This window comes from Xiphophorus couchianus, chromosome 4 (genome assembly GCF_001444195.1).
Source record: "Xiphophorus couchianus chromosome 4, X_couchianus-1.0, whole genome shotgun sequence".
Taxonomy (NCBI): domain Eukaryota; kingdom Metazoa; phylum Chordata; class Actinopteri; order Cyprinodontiformes; family Poeciliidae; genus Xiphophorus; species Xiphophorus couchianus.
Genome location: NC_040231.1, coordinates 32612028 through 32629887, shown reverse-complemented (window position 1 = coordinate 32629887; position 17860 = coordinate 32612028). Strand labels below are relative to the sequence as shown.

The 17860-nt window shown below is 38.6% G+C and overlaps 1 protein-coding gene across 5 annotated transcripts in view; it reads left to right on the top strand.

The window, feature by feature from the left end:
• The window catches only part of znf536 (zinc finger protein 536), a 232449-nt gene that overhangs the window by 29723 nt on the left and 184866 nt on the right, over positions 1-17860 (top strand). Inside the window, exon 4 of one of the 5 annotated variants that reach the window (XM_028014776.1) lies at positions 14176-14286. The exons of the other annotated variants lie outside the window; for them this stretch is intronic. The gene's annotated coding sequence lies outside the window, so the exon portion shown is untranslated. The remainder of the gene's footprint in view (positions 1-14175; positions 14287-17860) is intronic. 5 annotated transcript variants of the gene reach the window in all.

Here is a 17860-nt window from a genome sequence, read left to right as displayed (position 1 = left end):
CAATGTTGGAATACACACATTAACACATAGGACGTCTGCACAACCGATAACACGTCAGGCACCGCTCCCCCTTAGCACACGCTAAAACCACATGCGCCCACATGATCTGTCAGAAAGCCACATCTCTGTCATTCCCACGCGTTGTGCCTCCATGAGACAATTAGCGTGCAGAGGTGACACGGCAAACAGGTGCAAAGCATTATTGGTGGAGGTGGAGGAGCGCGTCCACCCCATCCCTCACCGTGATGGATACTTCCAGATCCGCATGTGTGTGTCCGTGATGGCAGGTTGGATGACAAGTCAGGGGACGTCTCCGCTTTGTGAAGTTAAATAGCTTCATCCAACCTGGTTGTTTGTAATCATCATCATCCTCATCCTCATCATTGCTGTCATTCACACACCATAGAAATTGCACTCACTTTCTTTTCTTACACTCTTTAGGACTTTATTCTTGTTTGCATTTTTGATATCCTTTCTTCCTCTCTCCAATTATGTTATTAATCACTCATCTTCTCACTTTGGTGTTTTTTTTTTTTTTTAGCTTTTAAATGAATCTCTGTAAATAGAGTTTAGGTGTCTGAGGGAATGGAGCTAGGTGTTAGGCTGGCTTTCACATCTGATAAAACTAACTGTTCTTTTCAAAAGACTTGTTTATTTTTTTCTGTAAAATGTAATTTATGTTATTTTATAAATTTTGAATGACCTCTATAACAGCCATTATGACATTAAGTTTGCATCACAGATGCGTTACTAAGGTGAAAAACTCCTGTCCAACACAGATATCTGAAATTCATTTTCTTATTCACTCAATAAAGATTAAAATATGCAGAAATATTACTACATGTCTCTATCTAAAGTGTGCCTTGGCACTTGTTGGTTGCATAGGAGTTAGTTCTGCCTGCTGTAGTTTTATTAATCAAATATAGCATGGGTGAGTCATGGCGTTTTGGCTTGTGTCATATTGGAGGTATGTGCCACAGATTTATCTCATATTGGAAGCAGAGCTAACACATGCTACCCTTGACGTATTCTCACACCATTTCTCACACAAAGCACTGACACACAAACTTGCAGGCGCTCACACTCTTGGAGGACTTATATAGAGGGAGGTGCGTAAACAGGCACTCCAGTCCTTGAAGACTCATTAAAAGACGGCCTGCCTTTTTTAAAAATACTTTTTTTTCTGCATCCTTAATATAGTTACTGCATTTTCAAATAAATGAGATATTTTGAGAATTTTTTTCTGATCTTATTATTCTTTTACTCTACATTAAAATGTGAAACATTCAAATTAGCCACAGGACAGTTTTCAGTTTTTCCATTTGGTAATGCTCCCTCATCCAGATTCTGTCAGTTACGGGTTTGTTGCCCAGATCAGAAGTGGTCTCAGGTGTCTTTGACTAAAAAAAGTTGGGCTACACTTCAAACCAGATATTTACATATGCTCCATATGTACACACAGAACCAATTTCTCCGCATATGTAACAATGGATTTGACTTTGACTTTTGTAGTTCCAGTCAGTTATAATTACTAAAATAATTTATCTTCACTAAATGTTAAGAATAATTAGCAATAATTTTTGTAAGTTAACATACATTCCCTTATGTTGTTGAAATTGTTGTTGAAATTGTATGAGTTGGACAGTTGGCTGGAATTTTGATCCAGGTCCTCCTACTGGTTTATAGGCTACTTTAACACACACCTTTTTGGCTCTGCCCACCAATTCTCAATGGACTGTAATGACTATTCCAAAACATTGTAATTGTTCTCTAAGCCATCTTTTGGGTTATTCTGTGGTCTACATTTGGTCATTGGAAGACCCCATGGTTCTTCCTGGCTGATGTCTTAAATGTTGCTTCAATAATTTCACATAATGTCTCCTTATGCTGCCATCTCATAAGGAGAGATGGCAGTGCATCTTTGTGAAGTGCATCAGTTCTGTGAAGTGCAGCATGGTTCTTACTTTTCTATACTTACATTGGGATTATGATCTCAGGCTTGCAAACTTTTCCCCTTTTTTGTATAATGCTAATAGTCCTTATAGACAAAGAGCCATTTTACCAAGAATGATGAACTTGCAATCTGACTTTTTTTTCTATTAATTTGGATAAATGGTTTCTTCCTGGGACCAGCGACCTCTCACCCAATGACCCGCCCCTTCATGGTTAAGTGGTACAGACATTCATCTCTTGGACACAGAACCCGTCTCCTTCCTGAACAATTTGATACCTGGACATTTCCAGAAGCTTCACTCAATGATGAGCCGGACTTGTTGAGGTCTACAATTCTCTTCAAAATATCTTACCTGATTGTTTGAGCTCCTTGATTTTTCCATGGTGTCACACAAGGAAGCTGTGTGTGTGAGGTGTTGTCCTAGACTACACCAGTTAGATCAAGATCAACACCAGAAGATTCCAAAATGCATGACAACATCATCTGGACTTTCTTGAAATTTTTAAAAGACTATTAATCTTGGTTTATTTCCAAAATCTGCATCTTTCAGACATTTTTTTTCTCTATTTTAGAATTTAGCAAATAGAAATATTTTGGGAATCTTAAGTGACCTAAAACATGATCTGTTTATTCCTGTACTACAATATCTGTAGTCTTATTTGATAGGAATTGATATTTATATTTCTCTTACAAAAGTTGGAAAGATCAATCCATTTAAAACAATATGTTTGTGTATATAAATATTCTCACGTTAGGAAAATGTTTTTTAAAAGAAACAAAACAAATTCTATAAATATCCAGCTTTGAATTGACCAACTTTGAACGTACTTTGAAATCAAATGAAAATAGCATCAGTCAAGAGTTAAAACTGAAAATAAACTGAATCAAATTATTGCTATTTCAAATTTCTGTATAAACTAAATTACAAAGTAAAACTAAATGTATGGTTATTATGATGGAGATACTGTAGGTCGGTTTTAATTAGTTCTTTGGGTTAAATTTGTCACTTCTGTGTTCTCTTTAAGCCGTCGGTATATTAAGACATGTTTGGCATAAGAAAACCCTCCCGTTCTCGCTCAGTTTCTCTTTTTATCTCTTCCTCCCTCTCTGACAGCCTTCATTTGCTGGAGGAGTGGCAGACTTGGTGGGAGTTAATGATTATAATTATTTAGCCTTTTTTTTTTGTTACATTGCGGGATAATTATTTAAGAGGTTTGTGTATTCATTGTTGTAATCAGTAAAGAGAGATTACAGAAAATCCGCATGCCAACAGATGGCACTTGGCTGTTGTTGTTGCTTCATATTAAACCCAGTACAGCACACTTGGTAGCAGGCAGGCAAGAGCGAGGGGACATTCACAAAGGGGCCAAATTATAAAACAATTTGTTCTTCATCATAAATCCATTTATCATATCACTTCATTGTAGAGGAAATGAAAGGGAGGCAACAGTAGTTAGCATTGTGCTGTGTTTGTGTTCGCTTCCAGACCAGCTAACACGGCCATCTTCACAAAGTGGTGGTGGTCCGGAGAAGTCTTTGGATTTGCTGGGCGAAACAACACAACAAACAGTATTTGACCAGAGAGGCCCCCAACCCGATGGCTTTGTGTACTGTATCAGTGTATGGCCATCGGTTTTCACACGTAACCCCATTCACGGCTGAGGCCGTCGCTTGGCAGCGTCTACCATGACGCACTCCGCCATCAGCCATCGCCGTCTCCTCTCCCCGCATGCGGAACGTTCTTCGCCTCCAAAAACTTTTACTTTTCAAAACACCGTTAACACGTTTTCTGCAGGCGAACAAGTGGATAAAAAAAAAAAGTTAAGCGAGGGCACTTATGATGCGGGGTCGGGGACCACAAGGAACTGCTGGCCTACATTCCAGACTAATTGTATAATTGGAAAAGCTCTCCAAATGAGCAAGCGAGCCACCCCTCGTCAGCCCCTTTTTACACACACATACATCCGCACACACATGCTCTTCAAAGCAAATCACAAAAGAGCATTTTAGGCATAATAATTAATTTCAAAAAGCGTTTATTATTAATCCCACACACCAGCATCCTGGCAGGAGCAGCTAGGCCAGGCTGGTTAACAACCCCCACACTCTCCACCCCACCAGCGCTCTCATGTGTGCACAAACATAAACACACAGGGCAGTCAGGTGTCTGATGCTTATGTTTATGCATTAACACATTCCTTTCTCTTAAAAAATGTCATCCGCCAAAAATATTCAACTTTAAAAGAAAAATAAATGTAAGGATAACTGTTACACAACTTTAAAGTTCAAGGATTGTTCAAAAATAATGAAAGTTATCATATTCACCGAAGTGAGTTTCCAGAAGGATTCAACTCTTTTCAAATGTATTGTTGCATTTATTGTTTTCTATTGAGCTTTTTTTGCAATTTCTCATGTTGCAGCCGCAAACTGTTTATGTATGCTATTAGGATTTTATGTGATGAACCCGCAAGAATCAGTGCATAAATGTAAACTGAAAGGAAAAATGACACTTTCTTTCACAAAAGTCCTAAATGGCACTTTTGCCTGTTTATCCTGTCTATGCTAAATGATTAATATTTCTTGAAATGTAATTGTAGTTACGAGAGACTTCATAATCCATTTTAAAAATTGTTATCTAAGTTGTTTTGTTTATTGACTTTGGATATTTAAAATATTTCCAGTTCATGTCTTAAATGTTCTTTTGAAATGAGTTTTTTTTTTTTTTTTTATCTTTGAGGGGATGTAATATGCCGTTAATGGTCTCAAAATGACAATAATCATTAGGCAAAAATGTTATTGTGACAGGCCTAGTGAGGACAGCAAACCTTATCAAAGTTTTTTTCTTTTACAATTTTTTAAATGCATAACAGGGATAATGCACATTAAACATTACCACAAGAGGAGAGATGCATTGTAGTCCTAAGTACTAGTTTTCACTTGTAGTCCCTGACTGATAGAAAGATAGTTAAAGCTGAAAGTAATCCTCCAAAAGATTCGTCTTCCAGCAGAACATTGATCCTAAATGTATAGACGGAGCAACAATGGAACATTTTAAGGCAATGTATCCCCGTGTGTTAGAATGGCCCAATCAAATCCCACACCTCAATCCAACAAAAAATCTGTGAAAAGATTCAACAGATTTTTAGTCTGATCTGAGTTTGATCTTGTAAAAAAAAGAAACAAAAGGTGAGGGTTGCAGTTCTAACATGTCAACTCTCAGGTAAATTGTTTATTTTTATTGCAGAGTTTTCAGTTACTAATTTTTATCTTTGACAGGCTTCACTTGGGCAAAAGAAGAAATCTGAACGTTTTTGCCAGCTGAATATTACGCCTCATGACATGTTCCATAAATTAAGTTGTGAAACTTTTTTTTTTGTCGTAAAATAAGCAATTTAATGACCAGTAAGGAATGATCTACTTGTGTGCTGTGTTAGCACTCATATTTTACTGTTACTACTGGAGCTCATGGTCAAATTGAATTTCCTGATTTATGGCCCTTGCCATGTACCGTTCATTTCCATGGCTACTGAGGGACTTATGGGGGGATGGAGTGGGATACAGGGGGTTTGGGGGTGGGGAAGGGGTTGTTGGGGTAAAGGTGATTTCTGAAGTCGACAGCGGCGTCCAAAGGGATTGCGGGATGCTGTTAAAACGAAGCCGTTAATTAATACTATTGATTGGCAAAAAAATAAAAGCAAATGTGATTTGCATATAGTGATCAATGCATTAACCGATTCCACCCCCCACCCCCACCCCACACACATACACACACACACTCCATCAGAAATCTGATTTCTGGAGTTTTCAAAGTGAGAGAGAGGGAGTTCAGACTAATGTGGATCGATTGGGCCCCGCTCTCAGACAAGAATGTAAAGCATTTTAGAAACCATTGGAGGGTGAAACATGTTAGCACAAAAGAAATACTTTCAACTTGGACCGCTTTATTTATAAAAAATGAAGACAGTTAGCCCTTTTTCACATTTGCACTAGAACCGGCCCCAAACCACACATTCAGTTTACATATAGCATAACACAGCAATATTTCTGCTCAACTTATGCTGAAGACAACACTGTGAAGAAAATGTCAATGAGAACAGCAAGGCCATGACAATCAAAAACACAAGAGGCGTTAAAAAAGCAATATGTTTTTTTTTTGCTGTGTTTTTTTTTACCCCTCCTTTCTTGCTTGCTCTGTCAAGAGCAGCTTATTATAGCGTATTGATTTATAAAGCTTTAAATGTGATCCTCCATGTCCAAGTCAAGGGCAGGGAGTGCAAGAGACAGACTGAGACGAGGTAAGGAAGAGGGTGGAGGGTGAAGCCAAGCAGGGGAAGAAGGGATTGGAAGACAAAGACAAAAGGGAAAAGATGTTCTAAAATGAATAGAGTTAGAATAGGGAGTCCGCGGTGTGGGGGGAAGAGGCAGCAAGGCATTTTCAGAAACGCTCTAGAACACAAAAGGGTAATTGTTTTAGCCCAGATGTTGTTTCGCACAACAAGCAGGATACAATGTTCCTACTGAGCTGATGAGCCCAATCAGTGAAATGATTAAAAATTGATTTTGTCCCTGTAATTACAGTATGTAAACTACTTAGCCGGGATTGCAAAGGAAGTGATTTTCTAATTACGTATATACTCTGGTGTCTAATGATTGGTTTTTTGAAGTAATGAAGAGAGGGTCCTAACGACTCCACTGTGTTCTGTTGTTGAAGGGAGAAGGCAAGAGAACGGGTGGATGAGTGTGGATGTGTGTGGGTGCGTATATGTGTATGTGTGCTTTGGGGGGGGGGGATTCTGACGGCAGAACATCGTTAGGGCAAGACAGCAGGCTTGCATACAAAAGGGGGATGAAAATTGAATTTTTGCCAGCCAGTGCTCGCACGATAACACGGGGGCCCTGTGTTGGTTTGCACAGGATCTGGAAGCTAAATGGAGACTGTGACTTCTCATGGGGGTCGCTAGGCCCTGACCAGCCCTGGCAATCTGGACCCTGCAATTAAAACCTCTCGGGGGTGAGGGATTTAGGACATCACACTAGCAGTGGAAATCTAACAGTTGTACAGAGATCCGGCTCTACTGTAGCGAGGCCCTTCTCAACTGTTTCATCTACAAGCCTAGCTGTTACAAGCTGAATGTTCAGGATTCAAAAGTTCTAAAGTCAGGATTCAAAATTCTAAAGTCAGAAATATTTTTACAATTTTTAGAGATCAGCTATTGTTAGTAATGATTCTGGTCACAAAACCCCATATTAAACTGCCTTTCGTTTTAGGATTATAATTTTTTTTTTATAATTATGAGTTTTAAGATCTGCCTTAGCTCTTTCGGGCCACAGGTGATGTAATCTTTTTTTCTGGTTTTTACCCAACATAATTATCCTGGAAGGCTCTCTTGGTTCAGTGATCTGTATGGGTTCTTTTTTTGTTTTTTCAGTAAATCTAGTTTCTAATAACTATAATAAAAATAAAAATTATTTTTAGCGCTTTCTTAACTACTCAAAGATGCTTTAAAAGATTACAACAACGTAATATCAAACAGTGCAGTATACTGTTCACCTGCTTTATGAGAAACTTTGAACATAAGATCCTTTTACTTATCAGACTAAAACAAGTAATGTACATTAATGTTGACTTTTTATGGTTGTTGTTCTATAAAGTTTTTAGAATGTTTGATTCATCCAAGCTCATTGAAGCAGACAAACATCTTTATATTTGGATAAAAATTTATATATTTTCTTTGTTAATGTGTCTCAGTATTGGCTCTACTGGTAGGAGGATAGAAATGACATTTTTGTTTTCCCCCTTAAAGGATGTAATTGTCATAAATCTGCCTCTTTTTTACAACCTACTTTGCTGGGGAAACAAGTTTGTGGATATTAGCTGACAGCATCGTGTTTGACCATCAGTTCCTGATTGGCTAGACGATGGAGTCACTGGTTGCATCACAAATGCGACTGCCTGGCATTTGTGTTTCCTGGACCGCATAATTGCACAATTTGACATTTTAAAAACAAATTTATCAACTTTTTTTTGCATCACACAAGTCACATCGACTGGATGCTGCCATTGACACAACCACAAAGAAGACGACGACAGAAAGTAGTTGGATGATTTTGGAGCAGCATGTTGCTTAATGACTTATCACGTGAACAGACTTAATGGAAACAGAAATTGTGAAACTGTTTTTTTATATAGTAGAGGAATATTGAATTGATAATTGATAATTGATAATCAATCTAATAATCTGATCCCCCATTTGTAAAAACTAACAACAGTGAGTAAAAGTCACAAACTGAACAGAGGTTTCAGCACAGCTTCCATTGCCTCCATAGTCAGATTGTACTAGTTTTTGGAAAATGGGACCACCCAACTATATGGTGACCACTCACTAACGCTGTTACTCAGTTGTGATGGAAAACTACCCAAACTCTGCATAGTGAAACCAGGTCCAGGCGCCGGTAGGTGCCAGTGGAAAATGGCCATCAAATAAGATAATCGAGATGCGCCAACATCACATCAGATGAGGATGGGAATGAAGAAGTAATATATAGTTGCAGACATTTAACACCACACTAAGACTTTGCACCACAATCTGTAACATTTGTTTGTTTCTTTATGTATAGAGGTTAGGTCTATACAATGACTTGTACAAGTCGTTGTATAGAGGTTTTAGAAACCTGAATTTTAGTTCAGATTTCTAAACTAAAACTTAGTTAGTCTGATTAGATGTAGAGGTTAAGGCATAAAGCAAAGAATTTCTGAAGGATTAAGAGTGGTTGGGACCCAAGAAGTACACCTGCAGCCGGATACTTCTCAAATGAACACGTAAGGCAGAGGCAGTCTGGCCTGTTAGAACGCAGTGCTCTGAGTCCCACCTGTGATCTATAAGCCAATCATCAACTATGAGAGCACCCTCATGCCATTGTTATTATTATTTTCTATATCGTACCATTGATGTGTTTAAGTTATAGTGTAATGTATTATATATTTAAAAAATGTCTACTTATATTTTATAATAACCTGCGCCATAAACAACCAGTGGATCTTATATCAGCATTTGTTTTGTACAGTAATGTATGAACAACATCTGTGGGAGTTTTGATGAATAGAATGTAATAATTCATGGATTTATTTTACACGAGGCATTTATTAGCTCTTATTGAACCTAAAATAAAAGGGTGGCAGTCTTGAGGAATAACATTTCCTTCATATCACTTGGAAATCCTTTTGTCGACTCAGCAGGTTGTAAAGCATCTTAAGATAACGCCTTCAGGGCGGACTTCCTCTCTCCTTAAAGTAGCACCAGTTCAGCAGCATTGAGAAATACTGGAGATAATTTCAGGAAGATGTCCAACAAAAGGCCACAAATCAGGATGTGAGGAAATGTAAGGGTTGTTTTGTCCAGTGTCTAATTTTCAACAGTTTCATCTGAAGAGGTTGCTCATTGTAACAGCTAAGATACTCTCTGACCTTTCCTTGTTTCTTTTCCACTACGTTCTTTTTCCCATCATCTGCAACTTGACAAACCATGGAAGCTGTCATGAATTAAAATTGACCAATAGGTCAGGTAAAAAAAACAGCATTATTGCAGGCACTGGGGTGTCAAGGAGTCACTCCATCAAACAGAATCTGGAGATAAACCCACATAAATCATCTCACACAGAGTGAGTCACTGCCACAGTAATGGCTGTGGTGTCCTCATTGTCTGCGCTCTTAACATATCTAACAAAGACAAAATATTTTCTTGGCTTTATCTTATGTTCAGTATTGAATATTTAATTATGACTTTATTCATTATTTAAAACATTTTTTTTAGAGAAATTAGAAGATGTGAGTTGAGCCTTTGATTATGAGGATAGGAAGATCTGTGGGTTTTAGCTCTTTGGGAACATTAATAAATGACAGAAATCTAGATTAAGAAAGCCGGAATGCGACTAGAAAGAAAAATGACAAAGCTTTGAAATGCTGCCAGTATCACCAACTGCACTCCTCTGACACAGCTGATTGTAAGAGAAGCCGATAGCATAGCCAACTTAGGCCTTTAATAATTCATTTAGCTGGGCTATGATCTATCATTTTGTACCTTTTGACATGCAATATTGAAATTTAATATTGCATCAATACAAATGATGTACTGCTAGTCGTTGAAAGTGGAGAAAGGATGTGGAGTGCACAAAGATCTCTGCCAATGTTTTCCTGCTCTGTTCTTCGTCCCGTTCTCTCTTTGCCTTTTCCACAGTTTTATTGTACTAAAGTGGAAAAAAAGGCATAAGAGAAACATCTGTCTCCCTCCAAACTCCCGCTTTACTCTCAGCTTTGATATGTGTGCTTAAAAAAAAATGACAACTTAAAAAGTTCAGGGAGAAAGTCTCTTGTTCAAGTCAAGAGAGGCTTGGGGAAGAGAAGGAGGGTACGCTGGGGGTGTAAGTGAGTAGCAGAGGGAACATGACAGCGGTGGCTGAGGGAGACGTCACGCGCTGTTAAAAGCTTTGACATGATTCTTAAGTGCGGTGGGATCCCGAGGGCAATACTCAGGCTATGAAAAGCAGCGGGAACGGAAAGCCTCTGTTGCAGTGTCAGTCTCGTTTCACCCCCAGACTGCTTCGTTTGAGCTGTCGGTTCAGTAAGATACGGATGCACTGATAGGCAACGCTGGCTGCTGTCAGTCTGAAGTGGATGACACCAGTGGTGTGTTGATGCTTTGTCTCCACATGTTTCCTCAGCCCAAAATGCTGCTGCCTTTTATGTGTCTTGCAGTACAAGACAACTTGGGCGAGTCGCTTTTTTCTCTCTTCTTTTTTTTTTGTTTTTTTTGCTTCTCTCTGTTGTTTTAAGTGTCTGTTTACAAGCCGGCTGATGGAACCACACTGACTGCGGGATGTGAGCCAACAGGGCTGCCCATGATCCGATGAGTTTGGCCCGGCAGTCCAGCCGGATTCCAGTGCGTTTAGGAAATCTGAATTTCTGGACCTGGGAACAAATTCTGTATTTCCCATAGTGGTCACCTTTCCTAAACCACCGGGGTTAAATTTTTTTAGAAGGTCTCCATCTACTCTTCCTAACTAGTTGCTGCTTATTCAATAAAGTTTGGTAGGAATTTACTGTAGCGTACTGAAAAAAACATATCCTGTGTAGTTATTGCCATATTAAACTTGTTTGTCAAAAACACATCATATGAAGAGTCCTGTAGCTCTGTGTAACCTCCTTCAAACAGATAATATGGTGCTTTTTGTTGCTTTGGCATATTTTTTTTTTAGAATAAGGAATATCTAGGCACCATAATGACCCAAAGAAATTAGGTTTGAAAAGATCTCCCATAAGAATCACTTTAAAACCCCAAGTTGTTCAAAGTGCTGCAAATGATTAATTAATTGTTCTAGATAATACAACAAATGATTTAAATATATTTTAGGAGCGTTAATGTGAAATATCTTAGTTATTTTGATTGACCTCTCTTAAGAACTCCCATTAGTCAAGTTGCTGGTTCCAAAGTTCTGCTACACTTTGTGCAACAGATCAGAGCTATCTGACTAACTCTGTGTTGAACACTGTGACTTTGGCTGAATCAGTGACATCTTGAAGGTTTTTACAAACCAGCATCACCCTGTCATAAACCCACGGGTGTGTATGGCTGTCACTGACGCTGCATATTCTTCAGTGCATTAGCATTTTACTATAATTACGTCATGTTAGCAAATGTTGTAAGAGAAGAACAAATAATTTTAGACTGTTACTAATGGCTGCTGTCACCATGCGAGGGCCCACTCGTGGAAAAAAAGGCTCCTCAGTGGAAATCGCTTCAAGACGAGAAGTATTTGCTTCTCTGCGATAGAGCTTTATTGCAAAGAAAAGAAGAAAATAATCCAAGGAATTGTGGACAACAGCTCACTGTTGTTCGTTCTTGTATAGCTTCCAAGAACCTTGACCTTTCGCTGTGCCCTTACACCGCTCTGAACATGGAGGAAGTCTGCCATGCTTGTAGGTGTCTGGGTATGCCAACAGTGGGAAAGAAAGGCACAGTGAGGGAGAGAATTAGGTGCAGTTGGGAGGTGCCTTGGGTCGCCATGGGTCATGGTGTGCCTCCCTGGTCACAGCCTTATGTCAGGGCTTTATTACTCCACCTGCCAAGGTCCTGACCTGCTGTATGAAGCACTGTCTTCCCTCACACTTTCCAGGGAAAAGGTGCCTCGTGAAAACCAGACAAATTACATTAACATAACATTAAGAGTGTTGTCTGGTTAAAAACCCCAAAACCATGGTGAAAAAGCTTATTACAGTAGAAGCATTATAGCGTTTTGTTTTGCATTAAGATCAGTGATGTGATGACAGAGGCCTGGAGGAACTACATTAAGTGAGATGTTTGATGCTCTACCTGAGGTAAAGTATGGAATGATCTGCATAATGATGTGAAATATTTTTACTAGGGGATTCAATATAAGGAGCTCTATATCTAACTGATCATATTATGTAAAGTCGGTGATATTGCTTGCAGTTGATTTTTTTTATACACGAGTGCAATCTATAGAATGGTTGTCAGGATATATAATTTATTCTCTGCCTGTCCATCTTAAATTTGAAGAGGGTTTTTTTTTAACTTACTGATAATTCACTAAAATTAGTGGAATAATTAATTTATTGAAAATAGGAAAGTTAATTGAATAAATCTTCAATAAAATGTGTAATTTTAGAGGAAGTTGTCGGAGGAAAGTAACGAGTTTGAAGGTAATGAGAGTGGATTTGGAAAACACATTAAACACTAGAATCCAGCAAATGAGTGCAACCAAAACACACCATGACTGTAGCACTACGTCTAATGACTGTTTTTATTTTCCATTCATCTTTTGATTCACTTCATCTAAATGACATTTTACCCCCAAAACAATAAACATCTTCTTATTTGTATTCCAGATATGCAGGTTTGCCATTTTTCTGCATATAAAATATCCAGACTTAAAACAATTCAAAGTGTGAATGCAAGCATGACAATTATATATACTATTAAGCCCGTATTATGTATGTTTTTAAAGATGGAACTTTGAATCATCTAATGTCACCTAATTTGAAGCATTTTTCAAAGTTTCAAAATATATGTATTTGAATTTATTTATTTGATTGATTGAATTTGTCACTGATTTTGAAGCTTTAACAATTTTTTTTTTTTATTGTTTCTGTTGGTTGAATCTGACCAATTACAGGGTGTTAAATCAGTTGGTATGAAATAATCTCCCAGTGGAACTAGACGTTTGTCATCAATATTAAGGAATTATTGACGTTAAGCAAGCTCCTATTTCTTACTGAACAGTTACTTGTAAGATAGTTTGCCTTATTTCAAGTGTACAAAGATATTTGCACTAGAAACTAGACCAAAAGTACTTGGTAAGATTTTGTGTTTTTACAGTGTGAAGAACGATAATTCCCATTGGGATCTTCTATTCCTCCATGGAAATATTTTTGCTTTTGTAAGAGAGAAAAAAAAAATCCCTCTTAATATTAATTTTATACAGGTTTCAATCGAATGTAGTAAAACTTGGATAGTTTCCTTTTCTGTTTCTATATATTTTTGTTCTCTTTCTGGATCTTTAGTTCTTACTTTAACCGCTTACTGAAAAGCATTTTTTCTTTTAATCTTGCTTTTTTTGCCCCGGGCCTCATGGGTGTGTTTGGCAGGTCAGCCCCTCAGCGGGTGAGGAGTTGTGGGCTTGGTGACCTTTGTCTGTCATTGTTTTGCTCCTCACACCTCACCCAGGGAGTAGGAGAAGAAGCTTAGTGTATCCACCTGCCACGGACCTTAGCATTGTAGCTCTACATATTGTCGCGGGGCGGGGGTGTTTTCGGCGTGCCAAGAGGAACTGAGACGGTCCCGAATGAATCGGTGCACGCAGTGAGCAGCCGAGTTGGTCCAAATGACACACAAAGAGTCGGACTGAAGAGGTAATATCAGAGTGTGGTGGGATCTTTAGCTAAATTGGTTGAGCAGAATCAAAAACGAGTAGCTAACAAAAGCAGAAGGGACTCCGGATTCCAAATGTGATTTGTGTTCACGCACGCGGCTCTGCGAGATGAATCAAACACACCTTGAGTGAGCGAGGGGATGGAGATGAAATGAAACAACCAAACGCTTGCCTCCGCCGGGGCCTGATTGAGTTCAGGTGGCTGGAAAGTGTCTCACCCAGGGCTAGTTGTCAGTGAAGGATCTGCTGTCTTCTTATCTCTCTCTGTGCTGCAGGGCTAACCGGTGAGCATCGGGCGCGCCGCTTTTGACGGATGCTTATGCGCCTCCTGTGTTGTCGGGGGACAGGCCGCTGACACTCTTCATCTTTCACCGGCAAAGTCTGAGGTAGAAATGAAGATTGATGCCAAAAAGTGGCGTGGCAACCCGTTGGCCTCTCTCGCCATACATAATCATTTGCGCGTCCGTGACACGCGGATGTATAAGCGCACGCGTGGTCGGCGATACGAGGCGCCTCGCGTGTTCACACAGGAGACTGCTTCCTCTCTGCTATTAGAGACATGTGATCTGATTGCATTTGATCTCCAAATAAACAGGGAATCAGTCCATCTCCTTGGTGAAGATGGCAGATGTGATGGACGAGCGCATTAGCGTCGAGGACAATATTAGATTTGCTCAAAATTATTGATCTTTTGTTTGTGAGCCAAGGCAGCAATAAATAACAGTGCATGGAAGATGTGACTCATTATCACCATGCCAAAAGCCTGATAGACCTCTGTCAAAGCTCCCTCTCTCCCTCTTTCTCTCTCTCCTCTCACCCCTCCTTCTTGTCCTCCTTCCTTTCATCTCCATCACTACAAACCAGTTTAATCTGTTTTTAATCCTCACTTCCATTCTGTCACTGGTGGCTTTAATGCGAGGCCTCACTGTCACTATCTGATTCCCTTAAAAATGTTTAATCCTCACTGATAACCCTGTGTTATTACATGTTGCTCACACACACACACACAATCGAGCGGTAGGACACTCACACTCACACACACACACATAAATATGTACACGCAGTAGCGTTTAGTGGCTCTCTTAGTGTTTTATTCCTTTTTACCTTCTTAGTGAAGAAAAAATCCTTTTATCACACAATGGGTAATTTATATCCATTACCAGCGTTTTCAATCCTTTTCAGCACGGCTGTCACTGCCTTTGGCACACTCGTGATTAATGTGATCTAATAATAGTCTGCCATTATATTTCCTTTAGTAAAACATGTACCAACATCCTATTCAGCTCCACAAAATTCATTGCCCCTTAAAACATTTTCCCCTTTTCGTTTGAAAGGCAAGATTGCTTTTTTTCTCTCTCTCTCTCTTTTCTCATTCTTGTTTCCTCCTTCCTTCTTATTCCTTCTAGGTGATTATTTGTTGGGGCAGGGGGGAGGGGAGAGCGAGTTGGTGGTGGGTTAGTAATGGCACTTGCATGTTTTCAGACACTTATAAGAATGATGAGATTCATGATCCAAAGTGGTTTGTGTGAATGCAAATATGTGTGTGGGAGTGTGTCTGCAGGTCAGAACTGGGTAGCTCCTGTATGGGTTTATGAGTGCCACACTATTGAGGATCCCAACACCTTCAGGCCAGAAGTACATATTACTTTTAGTCAAGATTTTTGCCAAGAATCCCTCCCCACCTCTTTTTTTGTTTAGATTTAAGGAGTGATAGGTCTGGAGGGCCAGGTTTCGATGTGTCTTTATAGAGCTAAGTGGTCCTAATTCCCAAAAGCATTGGACTGACATTTTTTCTTCATATGAGTAACAGTTTACAGAAAAAGTTCAGGTTTGTTCAGTGGTTTTAGATTTTAATCTTGAGATTACCAAATTGAATCCAAACTGTGAGACCGTATGGCTCTGAAGTGCTTTTTAACTTCTTTTTCTTTTTTTACTGCCAGGACTTCAAATGTTGACACAAAAAGCTCTGTTTCTGTCTTACGGTCATGCAAATCTTGAGTAAAATTTTGAAATGTCGCAAAACAGAAAACAAAAAAAGTAAAACTGATTTGGAGGGAATCAATCAGATTATGCAAAGCATAATTTTGTCAGATGTTAATGCTGCGTATGGCTGTAATGAACAGGAAGTAGAGGTTGCAAACTAGCAAAACTTATCCAGCAAATGTGTTTTGTTATCTAACTTTTTGCACATTAATTTTTTTTTTTCCGGAAAGGTCAAAAAACCAGCTCACGTAATCATAAAAACACTTGATGGAAAAGCTTGCTATTTCCATTAACTTTTTTTGATGCAATACTTCAGAATGCACATAAAAACAGATTGGTGGAAACATGGCTGAAGACGGTTCAAAACTGATGGAAACCTCGTCTGTGCTTCTGGTATTTCCAAGTCAACAACAAGGGCTAGTTCAGAAATAGCTAACTATTTAATTTAGAGTAAGACTATTAAATATTCTATTGGATGTGAAAGTCATGGCCATTTTTCATCAGCACCTAGCAGCATGGCTCAACAGCTTGCATGGTTTTCCATTATAACTGATGAACAGTTCCACTGGGTGTGGTCGTCCTACAGTCTGAAAAGTTTTGTTACATTATGATTTGTGTGCGACACAAACCCAACATAATGCCACAATGGTTGGACCGGTTGGATTGTTGTAAAAGAATCGCTCTTCTGACGAAAACAAGGCCTGTCAGTTTTCTGACGTTGCATTTTCAGCTCCAATCTTGAAACCTAAGTGAAGTATGTTTTAAAAACGACCTGGTACCACCTAACCATTATGGTGGAAAACATTTACAACCAAGGAAAGCAGAGCCAAGTCGCACTGAGCTGTGGAAAAGAAAACACTTACCTGAAGCTAACATGCTAACAGCAACTGGAAAGCGCCTTGCCAGAATGTTGCCAATTAAAGACGAAATATCTGGCTGCTATCGCACCCCTACAAGCTTTAATTAAATGGGTTAATATCTCAGTCTTTGATTCAAACAGCGTTCTTCAGAGCAGCTTAACCTTTTAAGATGAGCTGACTGTTGCTTTTAGAAAGACAACTGGAAATGCATTCAGCTAAGATTCAGACAATGACATTCCCCTTCATTTTGGGTATTGTCAGGGTAAACCCACAGAAAAACACAATAATGACTTTATAAAACTTTAACAATTGACTTTTTTTTTTGTCAACATAAAACTACTCAAATGCCAAAGAATAGAATCAAGCTTGTTTTACCCCAAATATACCTAACATGTTTTGAAGAGAATTTTCATTTCACAAAATTGATTGTAATAAAAATACCTAGCTTTAATTTCTGTCCACTAAGGGCCTCATCTGAATATCTTGAAGGCTGTGATGTTTTAATGGACTTTGCCAAACATCACATTTATAACATTTATATTCTTTTCATTATTTGTCACTGCTAAATTTCCTAATTAGCTTACTGCCTTAAAACAGCGAGTGTGTTGAAGCTTTGTGGATGATGTTTTTTGCTTTCAGAAATGTTTCAATATACGAAAAAAAGTCTTTAATAATACACTTTCTATTTAATTTTGAGTGTTGGGTAAATGTATAGTTCATCTATTATTCTCCTATCTGGATAAGTAGGAAAATAAGTGTAAGAAAAACACGCTTCATTCTTTGTGCTACTAAACGATCTGAGGAGGAAATGAGAGACTGAGTTTTATCACATGGATTAAATGTTAGAGATGAACATAATCAACACTACAAGTGTTAGCTTTAACAGTCTTGGCATAGCTGTATTGGTTTTTGAATTACTCACCGTGAAACCAATCAGATTTTTAGACCATGAACACTTTCTGAAAACAGGTGACAATTTTTTTCAACCGTTGCTCCATGTTGCATTTTTGATCATATTTCTGCAGCCATTGAATGTTTAAAAAATATTGTGTTTGCATCTGACTTTTAAAACATACTGCCTAATGAACACATTCATCACAACTATTTGGGTTTAATG